Genomic DNA, 14,188 nt, shown 5'->3' on the forward strand with positions numbered 1-14,188 from the left:
TACACAGAGACGTACTAAACTAGACTAACTGAAAGTTGTTTGTAGTAGTGAAATACGTCTAGTTGATAAATGATGATAGCTTTGAATTAATAAACAATTTGTCCCAGACATTCATCTCCGATTTTTATGAGTTTAGGATTCTGCAACAGCTTCGACTCCATATGAGAAACAGTTTAGAGAAATAAGTAACGATGCAATGATGCACGCTGCCGAAGTGGCAACAAGTCCAAAGGCTTGGCACAGCCTAACATTTACGTGATACTTATTTCAAATGATCTCAATGGCAGCTGTTACGAAACGTATACACCGTTGTCTGAATGTCGCGCCTCTGTAGTCGGCAGGTATGTGAGGGGGTAGTTGTAAATTTCTAATTACCGCCACGGAAATCTCTACCTCTGCCACGAAATTCTGCGACGGTGTTAGTCTTCTCTGCATATTCAACCTACCAAGAGATACATATTTTCTAACGAAGGATGACTTGGTGGACACCTTAACTTAAACAGTCTGCATTTTAGCTGTCCAAGGAACGTACCACATCTTCGTGAAACTGGAAATACCTGTCTCGCAACAGTTTGCCCATGTACGGTGCAATGTCAGGAGCATATGGGGCGGGGGGGTTGATGCAAAATCCAATAGGCGTGGCCCAAACGAGCGTCTTGTGTGACTGTATACGTGAAATGTATTCGCAGTTGCGAATAGGGTCAACCATAAGCTGTATAATGAAATGACGAAAAGAAAATTTGTGCCGGACCGGGACTCGAACCAGGGTTTCACGCTTATAGCCAGCAGTCGCCTTGCCGTTTGGCACAACTTAACGGACACACGCAAACTTTCATATGTCATCAACCATCTGTTTACAAAGAACCACGTAGCGCTCTGTATGAAAATCATCTGTGCTGTGTGCAGTCTGTGGCTGGTTGGCATTATTGAAATATTCGCTATTGTAGTGTTGGGTAGTTGGATGTGAACAGCGCGTAGCGTTGCGCAGTTGGAGGTGAGCCGCCGACAGTGGTAGATGTGGGGAGAGAAATGGCAGAGTTTTGAGAACGGACGATCTGCACGTGTGTCCATCAGAAAAAAGAAATTTGAAAGACTGGATGTCATGAACTGATATATATATATCAGGCCCAAACTCTTTGCCTCTGTATATGTCTGCTTGTGCCTGTATATGTGTGGATGGATATGTGTGTGTGTGTGTGCGAGTGTATACCCGTCCTTCCCCCTAAGGTAAGTCTTTCAGCTCCCGGGATTGGAATGACTCCTTACCCTCTCCCTTAAAACCCAAATCCTTTCGTCTTTCCCTCTCCTTCCCTCTTTCCTGACGAGGCAATTTTGTATATATATGATGGCATTTGAACACTATTAAGGTAAATACATTGTTTGTTCTCCATCAAAATCTTTCATTTGCTAACTATGCCATCAGTAGTTAGTGCCTTCAGTAGTTAGAATCTTTTATTTAGCTGGCAATATTGGCGTTCGCTGTATTGCAGTAGTTTGAGTAACGAAGATTTTTGTGAGGTAAGTGATTCATGTAAGGTATAGGTTATTGTTAGTCAGGGCCATTCTTTTGTAGGGATTACTGAATGTAATATTGCGTTGCGCTAAAACATATATATATATATATATATATATATATATATATATATATATATATATATATATATATATATATATTGTGTCAGTTTAGTGTTTATCAGAATAAGTAAAGAGAGAAATGTCTGAGTACGTACAGTTTTGCTCAGCTGTTTGAAAATCAAATAATGTAGAGGTTTTCCAGCACAAGTAATACACAATTTTCCAAAGGGGGTGTCCGTGTTGCGTGCAGAGCGAGTAGGAGAGCAAAATATCCATCGGACAGCATCATCTAGCAATAAAAAAAAAAAAAAAAAGGCAGCGTCACCTTTCCCCATGGAGGGACGGCCTCCGATGTTGTCGGTTGTGGTGAATCCACGTGTTTCCATTGCCTGCTTTGCTCCTTTGTCTAGGGATGATAGTCGTCTATGGTGATTAGGCGGCTCATCTGGATAGCCCTGCCGCAGTTACCCCGTTTCTGACTCTGCTCCGCTGCCTTTTTGAATTGGTGGGAGCCGCGACCTACGCCATAAACAAAATGTCGTTCAAGAGGAACAAAAATGATACATGATTCTCACTTATTACGAGGTACGTTCAATATGTAACGCAACACATTTTTTATTTGTCAGTTTCGATTGAAAACAGCGGAATTTGTTGTGGGACATCGCGGCATATTCATGCTTCAGTCTCTATAATTTCACGAAGTTCCTATAGGTGGCGGCACTGTAGCCTCCAAAATGGCATCTGTAATAGAGCTGCGTTTCAAGCAGAGAGTTCTCATTTAGTTTCTTTTGTCGGAAAACCAGCGCATCGAAGATGTACATAGGTACCTGCAGAATGTCTACGGAGACCTGGCAATAACAAAAGCACGGTGAGTCGTTGGGCGTGGCGTCTGTAATCATCGCAACAAGGCCACGCAAACCTTTCTGATCTCCCGCGTGCTGGCCAGCCGCACAGCGCTGTGACTCCTGCAATGTTGGAACGTGCAGACACTCTCATTCGATGTGATAGATGGATCTCAAACAACCTTGCTGCTCAACTGCGCTACTCTGTTGGTCATTGTGACGGGCTTCAAGATTCTGAAGGGGTGATTCCGTTTGATGTCCTACGTCAAGGTGCAGCTATCGACTCGGAACTGAAGAAACGACTTCAGCGAGTTCGTCGCCACAAAAACGCGAATATAATTCTCGTTCTCCACGACAAAGCAGGGCCTCACACAATACCGTGCAGCCGCCAGGAACTCACAAAACTCATCCACGCTACAGTCCGGCTCTCGCACCTTCCAACTTCCACCTCTGTGATCCAATCAAGGATGCACCCCGCGGGAACAGTTCGCCGATGACGGGGAAGATATTGAGGCAGCGAGACGTTGTCAGCCGGCCACTGTGACCTAGCGGTTCTAGGCGCTTCAGTCCGGAACCGCGATGCTGTTACGGTCGCAGGTTCTATTCCTGCCTCGGGCATGGATTTGTGTGATGTCCCTAGGTTAGTCAGGTTTAAGTAGTTCTAAGTCTAGGGGACTGATGACCTCACATATTAAGTCCCATAGTGCTCAGAGCCATTTGAGCCAAGACGGCGACCAGTGAAGTGGTACCACGCGGAAATGCAGGCCGTGGCGTAACTCTGTCGCATTGAACGCTTATGTACCCAAAAGAGTTGGAAATAACGTGATGTATTGGAATCCTGAGTAAAACCAACCTGCTTCCAGAAAAAAAGTGTTCCATTACTTATTGAACGGCCCTCTATTCTATTACCTCGTTTGTGATACGGTGGTTTTCACCCACCAAGGCTTCCTGTTTTCTTAGATATGTGCTCTGCTCTAAGTTTTTCGTTATTTAGTCGTTGTTTGACCACATCTGACGCGTCTGGGCCAACTAACCATTGTGTCTTAGGCACTCTTGCCGTACTCTTCCGCCAAATCGGTAAGGAACATTGTTGAGTTGTTCTCTTTTAAACGCAAATAACAAAGTACTGCACGATACTCCATTTTGTCAATGATTTGCGCCACTGTTTTCAGTCTTCTACATCTACATCCATACTCCGCAAGCCACATGATGGTGTATGGCGGAGGGTACCTTGAGTACCTCTGTCGGTTCTCCCTTCTATTCCAGTCTCGTATTGTTCGTGGAAAGAAAGATTGTCGGTATGCCTCTATGTGGGCTCTAATCTCTCCGATTTTATTCTCATGGTCTCTTCGCGAGGTATACATAAGAGGGGGCAATATACTGCTTGACTCCTCGGTGAAGGTATGTTCTCAAACTTCAACAAAAGCCCATACCGAGCTACTGAGCGTCTCTCCTGTAGAGTCTTCCACTGGAGTTTATCTATCATCTCCGTAACGCTTTCGCGATTACTAAATGATGCTGTAAGGAAGCGCGCTGCTCTCCGTTGGATCTTCTCCATCTCTTATATCAACCCTATCTGGTACGGATCCCACACCGGTGAGCAGTATTCAAGCAGTGGGCGAACAAGTGTACTGTAATCTACTTCCTTTGTTTTCGGACTGCATTTTCTTAGGATTCTTCCAATGAATCTCAGTCTGGCATCTGCTTTACCGACGATTAATTTTATATGGTCATTCCATTTTAAATCACTCCTAATGCCTACTCCCAGATAATTTATGGAATTAACTGCTTCCAGTTGCTGACCTGTTACATTGCGGCTAAATGATAAAGGATCTTTCCTTCTGTGTATTCGCAACACATTACACTTGTCTACATTGATATTCAATTGCCATTCCCTGCACCATGCGCCAATTCGTTGCAGTTCCTCCTGCATTTCAGTACAATTTTCCATTATTACAATCTCTCGATATACTACAGCATCATCCTTAAAAAGCCTCAGTGAACTTCCGATGTTATCCACAAGGTCATTTATGTATTTTGTGAATAGCAACGATCCTACAACACTCCCCTGCGGCACACCTGAAATCACTCTTTCTTCGGAAGACTTCTTTCCATTGAGAATGACAAGCTGCGTTCTGTTATCTAGGAACTCTTCAATCCAATCACACAATTGGTCTGGTAGTCCATATGCTCTTACTTTGTTTATTAAGCGACTGTGGGGAACTGTATCAAACGCCTTGCGGAAGTCAAGAAACACGGCATCTACCTGGGAACCCGTGTTTATGGCCCTCTGAGTCTCGTGGACGAATAGAGCGAGCTGAGTTTCACACGATCGTCTTTTTCGAAACCCATGCTGATTCGTGCAGAGTAGATTTCTAGTCTCCAGAAAAGTCATTATACTGGAACGTATTACGTGTTCCAAAATTCTACAACTGATCGACCTTAGAGATATTGGTCTATAGTTCTGCACATCTGTTCGTCGTCCCTTCTTGAAAACGGGGATGACCTGTGCCATTTTCCAGTCTTTTGGAACGCTACGCTCTTATAGAGAACTACGGTACACCGCTGCCGGGCCGGCCGAAGTGGCCGCGCTGTTCTGGCGCTGCAGCCTGCAACCGCGAGACCGCTACGGTCGCAGGTTCGAATCCTGCCTCGGGCATGGATGTGTGTGATGTCCTTAGGTTAGTTAGGTTTAACTAGTTCTAAGTTCTAGGGGACTAAAGACCTCAGCAGTTGAGTCCCATAGTGCTCAGAGCCATTTGAACCATTTGAGCCATTTGGTACACCGCTGCAAGAAGAGGGGGGCAAGGTCCTTCGCGTAGTGTACAATCGAACTGGTATCCCATCAGGTCCAGCGGCCTTTCCTCTTTTGAGCGATTTTAATTGTTTTTCTATCCCTCTTTCATCTATTTCGATATCTACCATTTTGTCATCTTTGCGACAATGTAGAGAAGGAACTACAGTGCTGTCTTCCTCTGTGAAACACCTTTGGAAAAAGACATTTAGTATTTCGGCCTTTAGCCTGTCATCCTCTGTTTCAGTACAATTTTGGTCACAGAGTGTCTGGACATTTTGTTTTGATCCACCTACCGCTTTGACATAAGACCAAAATTTCTTAGGATTTTGTGTCAAGTCAGTACATATAACTTTACTTTCGAATTCGTTGAACGCCTTTCGCATAGCCCTCCTTACACTACATTTCGCTTCGTGTAATTTTTGTTTGTCTGCAAGGCTTTGGCTATGTTTATGTTTGCTGTGAAGTTTTCTTTGCTTCCGTAGCAGTTTTCTAACTCGGTTGTTGTTCACAGCGGCATTGTGGCGCTGGTACTTCAATGTTTACCAGGTCTGCGGACATGTACCTTCAGGCATTAAAACAGCTCGTACTGTGTCGATCATTTCGCTCCCCGAGTTACTTTCCATTCTTCCGCTAGCCCAGTCTGAACAGGCTTCACGGCAGTACGACCTTGCTCCACTCGCGACATCTTGACGCCGACAGCTGCTCTGGTTCCTTGTTATTTCCGGAAACACAAAAATAAAGCGACACTACAATCTTATCGCCGGTTGTGCGTATCCGCTATACATAGCGTAGTAGGCTGACGCCACCAGCGCCTTCCGCTGTAGCAACGCATCCTCCGCTGCTTGAACTCTGTGGCACCTCCGGAGACTGTGTGTAAAGCCGTCGGCACACGGACCGTGCGTCCGAACGTTGAGCGTTGAGCGTGCCGAGTTTCTGACGTCACAGTGTGGAATAGCACGGTCGGGAGTCTTTCCGAACGTGCAGAGCAATATCTGTCAAGTCAGATATTCTGAGTGTGCGTCTCAGCGTTGACCAATGAGATGGCACAACGCCGCCTACGTCACAAGCACGCCGTCTCCCTTCAGTACAGAGTTGTGAGGCGCCATATTGGCATTCATTTCAAGCCTATATTTATATATGACGTTCCGAGCACCAGAAAATTGAGAATCACTGGAAAACCCGTTGTTAACTGTGTGATTCGTTCCAATAAAATAATGAGGAACATCATATTCGTGGCAAAAGAACTATTGTAACTTGCGTGTAATGAGAGTAGGCTATTTGAAGGGAGCTACATACTCAAGATCCACCCAAAACGTACTGTTCTTGGTACAATTTCTTATGGTTAAATTTCAGTTAGCAACATATCTACGATTAAGGTTTTTAGAAAGCAGTAAGACAGTATGATTAGATACGAAAGGTGTCATGTTGGTTTAGCGTAATGAATAGAGTCCCTGTGCCGTTGTGAGTTCTATTGTTGGGGCGGTGGTTCGCGTCCTGACACAACCAATATTTTTTCCCAACATCCGCGTTTTTATTACGTTCTGATACTTTATTATTAGTTTAATATAAGTATAGACCATAATATTTGATGTTATGTAAATACAATTTCACCTTTTTTTGAGGGGTGACTTTGTTCGATTGGCCTTACCTAAAGGACAGCTTGCGCTACTTGTATAAAGGTATTTTGCTCCTTCTTCTTTTACGCTTCGTAATTCACATGTTGCAAAGATTCTGCTACTGGGTAGGAACAGTGATCAAGTAAGACTGACCTTGAGGTTTTACTAAAATGTGGGAATGATGAAATAATGTGTATCTTATGCGGAGAAGTATTCCATATTTGTAACGCACTGTTTGTAATGGAACTTTTATAAGCCTGTGTCCTTATTGATTGGACATGGTACTTTCCTTTTCGTGGACGATGGAAGAAATGTGCGTTTTAACAGAGCTAACGTGGGAATTTTACGCTCGTCCGTTGAGCAAACAGTGTGATTTACGAACTAGAAACATCCCTCAACTGCCGCTGGAGTGCGTTGCGGTCGCGTAAACCACGTTGGGACCCACGTACCGTATGCACAAGTCGCATCGTTCCTGAGCGTTCAGCAGCACGTTGAACTTGGCACGCTCAACGTTAACGTTCGACAGCACGGTCTGTGTGCCGACGGCTTACGGATGCGCGAAGGTAATGCGCCGGGTCCACCTAGCCCGTACGCGGGTCTTCTAGACCACGCGGAACCGGTTGCTGGGGGGTCCACTGCCCACGAAAAGACACACCGGAGTTCACTGGCACTGTTCCCGCCAAGGGCAGGCGTGACTTTCTTTTGTTGAGCTGCTGCATCACAGCGTGCGCTAGCTACGCACTAGTTTCCAGAAAGCGGAGAAAACAGCGGCTCCAGGAAGAGACGATATGGTTTTATCGTGGCGTGCGGCGGCAGCGGGTAGCGTGTAAGCGAGTAGCGGGCAAGGACAACGGACGGTCGCGGAGCTTCCCGCGCTGCAGCTGTTCTGCTGACGTCACACGGCCAGCGACTCAAGGCCGATAGAGAGCATCGCGTCTTTATCTTTTCTTTCATGTTTAAATCCTGTTATTTTTGTAGCTGCATGTTGTTCTGGTTTTCAGTCCAAAGTCTGGTCTGATGCAGCTCTCCATGCTGCACTATCCTGTGCGAGTCTCATCAGTTCCGAATAACTACTGAAACCTAAGTCTTTCTGAATCTGCTTACTGTATTGAGCTCTTGGTCTCCCTCTACAATTTTTACCTCCACACTTCCCGCCAATACTAAACTGTAAGTAGACTGTATAGGTTTCTTTATTGGTAACGCCACATAGCACTCTGTATGAAAATCACTGGCTGTGCTGTGTGCAGTCTGTGGCTAGTTTGCATTGTTGTCTGCCATTGTAGTGTTGGGCAGCTGGATGTTAACAGCGCGTAGCGTTGCGCAGTTGGAGGTGAGCCGCCAGCAGTGGTGGATGTGAGGGGAGAGATGGCGGAGTTTTGAAATTTGTAATACTGGATATCATTAACTGCTATATACATTATGACTTTTGAACACTATTGAGGTAAATACATTGTTTGTTCTCTATTAAAAGCTTTCATTTGCTAACTATGCCTATCAGTAGTTAGTGCCTTCCGTAGTTTGAATCTTTTATTTAGCTGGCAGTAGAGGCGCTCGCTGTATTGCAGTAGTTCGAGTAATGAAGATTTTTGTGAGGTAAGTGATTTGTGAAAGGTATAGTTTAATGTTAGTCAGGGCCATTCTTTTGTAGGGATTTTTGATAGTCAGATTGCGTTGCGCTAAAAATATTGTGTCAGTTTAAGCACAGTCGTCCATAATTGTTCTAAGGGGACGTTTCAACACTACTGGCCATTAAAATTGCTACACCACGAAGATGACGTGCTACAGACGCGAAATTTAACCGACAGAAAGAAGATGCTGTGATATGCAAATGATTAGCTTTTCAGAGCATTCACACAAGGTTGGCGCCGGTGGCGACACCTACAACGTGCTCACATGAGGAAAGGTTCCAACCTATTTCTCATACACAAACGACAGTTGACCGGCGTTGCCTGGTGAAACGTTGTTGTGATGCCTCGTGTAAGGAGGAGAAATGAGTGCCATCACGTTTCCGACTTTGATAAAGGTCGCATTGTAGCCTATCACTATTGTGGTTTATCGTATCGCGACATTGCTGCTCGCGTTGGCCGACATCCAATGACTGTTAGCAGAATATGGAATCGATGGGTTGAGGAGGGTAATATGGAACGCCGTGCTGGATCCCAACGGCCTCGTATCACCAGCAGTCGAGATGACAGGCATCTCATCTGCATGGCTGTAACGGAGCGTCCAGCCACGTCTCGATCCCTGAGTCAGCAGATGGCGACGTTTGCAAAACAAGAACCATCTGCACGAACAGTTCGACGACGTTTGCAGCAGCATGGACTATCATCTCGGAGACCATGGCTGCGGTTACCCTTGACGCTGCATCACAGACAGGAGCGCCTGCGATGGTGTACTCAACGACGAACCTGGATGCACGAATGGCAAAACGTCATTTTTTCGGATGACTCCAGGTTCTGTTTACAGCATCATGATGGTCGCATCCGTGTTTGGCGACATCGCGGTGAACGCACATTGGAAGCGTGTATTCGTCATCACCATACTGGCGTATTACCCGGCGTGATGGTATGGGGTGCCATTGATTACACGTCTCGGTCACCTCTTGTTCGCATTGACGGCACTTTGAACAGTGGACGTTACATTTCTCATGTGTTACGACCCGTGGATCTACCCTTCATTCGATCCCTGTGAAACCCTAAATTTCAGCAAGATAATGCACGACCGCATGTTGCAGGTCCTGTTCGGGCCTTTCTGGATACAGAAAATGTTCGACTGCTGTCCTGGCCAACACATTCTCCAGTTCTCTCACTAATTGAAAACGTCTGGTCAATGGTGGCCTAGCAACTGGCTCGTCACAATACGCCAGTCACTGCTCTTGATGAACTGTGGTATCGTGTTGAAGCTGCATGGGCAGCTGTACCAGTACACGCCATCCAAGCTCTGTTTGACTCAATACCCAGGCGTATCAAGGCCGTTATTTCGGGCAGAGGTGGTTGTTCTGGGTACTGATTTCTCAGGATCTATGCACCCAAATTGCGTGTAAATGTAATCACATGTCAATTCTAGTGTAATATATTTCTCCAATGAATACCCGTTTATTATCTGCATTTGTTCTTGGTGCAGCAATTTTAATGGCCAGTAGTGTAAATTGGTGATCACTTGGTGTCTCAGAATGCGTTCTATCAATCGATTCCTTCATTTAGTCAAATTGTGCCACAAATTTCATGTCTCCCCAATTCCGTTCAGAACTCCCCAGTTAGTTACGTGATCTACCCATCTAATTTTCAGCATTCTTCTGCAGCACCACATTTCAAAAGCCTCTATTATCTTCTTGCCTCAACTGTTTATTTTGTCCATGTTTCACTTCCATACATGGCTACACACCATATAAATAACCTCAGAAAAGACTTTCTAACACTTAGATCTATAATCGATGTTAACAAATTTTGCTTCTTCAGAAACTCCTTTCTTGCCATTTCCAATCTAAATTTTGTTTCCGCTATACTTCGGCCATCATCAGTTCCTCTTATTTTGCTAACTAAATAACACAACCTATCTACTAGTTTGTCTCGTTTCCTAATCTAACTTCTGATTTCATTCGACTGCATTTCATTATCCTGGTCTTGCTTCTGTTGATGTTCATCTTATATCTTTCTTTCAAGATACTGTCCATTCAGTTAAGCTGCTGTTTCAAGTATTTTGCTATCTCTGACAGAATTACAAGGGCATCGGCAACCCTCAAAGTTTTTATTTCTTCCCCCTGTACTCTAACTCCTACTCCAAATTTTTCTTTGGTTTTCTTTATTGCTTGCTCAATGTACAGATTGAATAACATCGGCGATATGCTACAACCCTGTATCACTGCCTTCTCAACCACTGTTTCCGTTTCAGCCCCTCTAGTCTTACGACTGCTGTCTGGTTTCTGTTCAAGTTGTAAATAGCCTTTCACTCCCTGTGATTTACCCCCGCTGCCTCCAAGACTTCAAAGAGAGCATTCCAGTCAACATTGTCAAAAGCTTTCCCTAAGTCTACAAATGCTGTAAATGTAGGTTTGCCTTTCCTTAACCTAATTTTCATATATGTCAGCTACTACTTTCTTTGGAATTGGAATTATTACATTCTTCATTAAGTCTTAGAAAATTTCCCATGTCTCACACATCTTGCTCGCCATATGGCTGGCTCTCCCAAGGCTGTCAGCAGGATTGACGTTATGTTGCCTACCCCAGGGGACTTGATTCGACTTAGGTCTTGCAGTGCTCTGTCAAATTATTCTCGCGCTACCAAATCTCACATTTATCTTCATCTAAGCCCTCTTCTATTTCTATAATATTGTCTTGAATTTCATTTCCCTTGTACAAACCCTCTGTATACTCCTTCCACCTTACAACTTCCCCTTCTTTATTTAGTACTGGTGCACCGTTTTGTCCTTTCTCTAAAATTCTCTTTAATTTTCCTGCAGGCAATACCCATTTTCCCCTAGTGAAATATGGTTTTAAGTCCCTACATGTAAGGAAAGCCCGAATATCTATCTATAAACATTATAAACTGTTTTGCTCTCTGATGATACTGATGATAACACAGGGCGATGACAAGCACTAGTGAAAACTAATATGGATGGAAATGTACACTCCTGGAAATTGAAATAAGAACACCGTGAATTCATTGTCCCAGGAAGGGGAAACTTTATTGACACATTCCTGGGGTCAGATATATCACACGATCACACTGACAAAACCACAGGCACATAGACACAGGCAACAGAGCATGCACAATGTCGGCACTAGTACAGTGTATATCCACCTTTCGCAGCAATGCAGGCTGCTATTCTCCCATGGAAACGATCGTAGAGATGCTGGATGTAGTCCTGTGGAACGGCTTGCCATGCCATTTCCACCTGGCGCCTCAGTTGGACCAGCGTTCGTGCTGGACGTGCAGACCGCGTGAGACGACGCTTCATCCAGTCCCAAACATGCTCAATGGGGGACGGATCCGGAGATCTTGCTGGCCAGGGTAGTTGACTTACACCTTCTAGAGCACGTTGGGTGGCACGGGATACATGCGGACGTGCATTGTCCTGTTGGAACAGCAAGTTCCCTTGCCGGTCTAGGAATGGTAGAACGATGGGTTCGATGACGGTTTGGATGTACCGTGCACTATTCAGTGTCCCCTCGACGATCACCAGTGGTGTACGGCCAGTGTAGGAGATCGCTCCCCACACCATGATGCCGGGTGTTGGCCCTGTGTGCCTCGGTCGTATGCAGTCCTGATTGTGGCGCTCACCTGCACGGCGCCAAACACGCATACGACCATCATTGGCACCAAGGCAGAAGCGACTCTCATCGCTGAAGACGACACGTCTCCATTCGTCCCTCCATTCACGCCTGTCGCGACACCACTGGAGGCGGGCTGCACGATGTTGGGGCGTGAGCGGAAGACGGCCTAACGGTGTGCGGGACCGTAGCCCAGCTTCATGGAGACGGTTGCGAATGGTCCTCGCCGATACCCCAGGAGCAACAGTGTCCCTAATTTGCTGGGAAGTGGCGGTGCGGTCCCCTACGGCACTGCGTAGGATCCTACGGTCTTGGCGTGCATCCGTGCGTCGCTGCGGTCCGGTACCAGGTCGACGGGCACGTGCACCTTCCGCCGACCACTGGCGGCAACATCGATGTACTGTGGAGACCTCACGCCCCACGTGTTGAGCAATTCGGCGGTACGTCCACCCGGCCTCCCGCATGCCCACTATACGCCCTCGCTCAAAGTCCGTCAACTGCACATATGGTTCACGTCCACGCTGTCGCGGCATGCTACCAGGGTTAAAGACTGCGATGGAGCTCCGTATGCCACGGCAAACTGGCTGACACTGACGGCGGCGGTGCACAAATGCTGCGCAGCTAGCGCCATTCGACGGCCAACACCGCGGTTCCTGGTGTGTCCGCTGTGTCGTGCGTGTGATCATTGCTTGTACAGCCCTCTCGCAGTGTCCGGAGCAAGTATGGTGGGTCTGACACACCGGTGTCAATGTGTTCTTTTTTCCATTTCCAGGAGTGTATAATTATAGAAGTGGAAACGTTGCTGTTTGGGAAAAAAATTCGGATGTGTGTTTACGAACCGTCATTAACTTCAAGCGTGAAACATTGTCCTAGTTAGTAGGACTACTAATATATTTTAAGTGTACATATTTTTGGATTAGATTATAAAAGTCATTGTCTTGGTCACATGTTACTTCTTCGAAACTGATACTCGTAATAGCTCTAAGCCTTCGTCAGATCTAAAAATTACAGCAGCGACACACAGGCACGTTGTCGACCTATAATTTAATCTCACACAAAGGTCACAGGTCTCCCCCACATGCCCAGACGTGCCCATTTCGTAAACTTTTCCATTAAGTCTCATTCAGGCCTCAAATTTCACCCGTGGCCTACCTTGACAAGAAATATAATAGTCCTTCAGTACGTTTCAAGATACAATGTACTGTATGCTAGTACCTGTTAGAGAAGAAGTTACAGAAGTCGCCCTTACATTTGAAGGCAGCCTGCATCTGCATCTACACTTGTACCCATACCCCGCAAACCATTGTGAGGTTCATAGCATATGGTACCTCCCATTGTACCAATTAGTGTTTGTACCATTCCATTCAAGTATGGAGCGTGGGAAGAATGACTGTTTCAACGCCTCTGGATATGCTGTAATTAACCTAATGTTTGTCCTCTTCATCACTACGAGAGTGGTACGTAGTAGGTTGTAGTATAAGGGGCAGTCAAATGAAAACGAGACAGATGCAAAGAAAATTAAGTAAACCGTTTATTAGTTCAGAAGTAATAGACTGTTAATATATTTATCCCACTGTGAGACAAGACAATCAGTGCCTTCATGGAACAAAATGTTGGGTTGACTATGGAACCACGTTTGTGTCCAGGCGTGCAATTCTTCGTCCGAAGCAAATCAACGGCCATGAATGGTTTTCCTTAGGGCTCCAAAAATATGTAAATTGCGTGGCGACAGATTGGGATTGTATGGAGGATGTCGAAGGGCTTCTCAGTGAAACCTCTGCAGCATAGTCCAAATAACCTTGGCAACATGAGGTATAGTGTGTATACGAAGATACATTGATATCCGCCCACGTCCCCTGGGTGCTTCACTTTCTTTGTCAGGCAATAAATACCGACGCATTCTACTTTGGTTGCAGATTTCGAGTTGGGTTTATTAAATCTAGACTGTATTCCATGACGGTGCCATGCAGCGGCCGTACTGCTGCTGGAAGTCAGATATGGTTTCATAGCTCTGGAGTGGCGAGTAGAGGAGAAAGTGTGCTGACTCCACGCCCGGTAACACACGTGGTACAGGAAAGGTGGCGTGTC

This window comes from Schistocerca cancellata, chromosome 2 (assembly GCF_023864275.1).
Source record: "Schistocerca cancellata isolate TAMUIC-IGC-003103 chromosome 2, iqSchCanc2.1, whole genome shotgun sequence".
Taxonomy (NCBI): domain Eukaryota; kingdom Metazoa; phylum Arthropoda; class Insecta; order Orthoptera; family Acrididae; genus Schistocerca; species Schistocerca cancellata.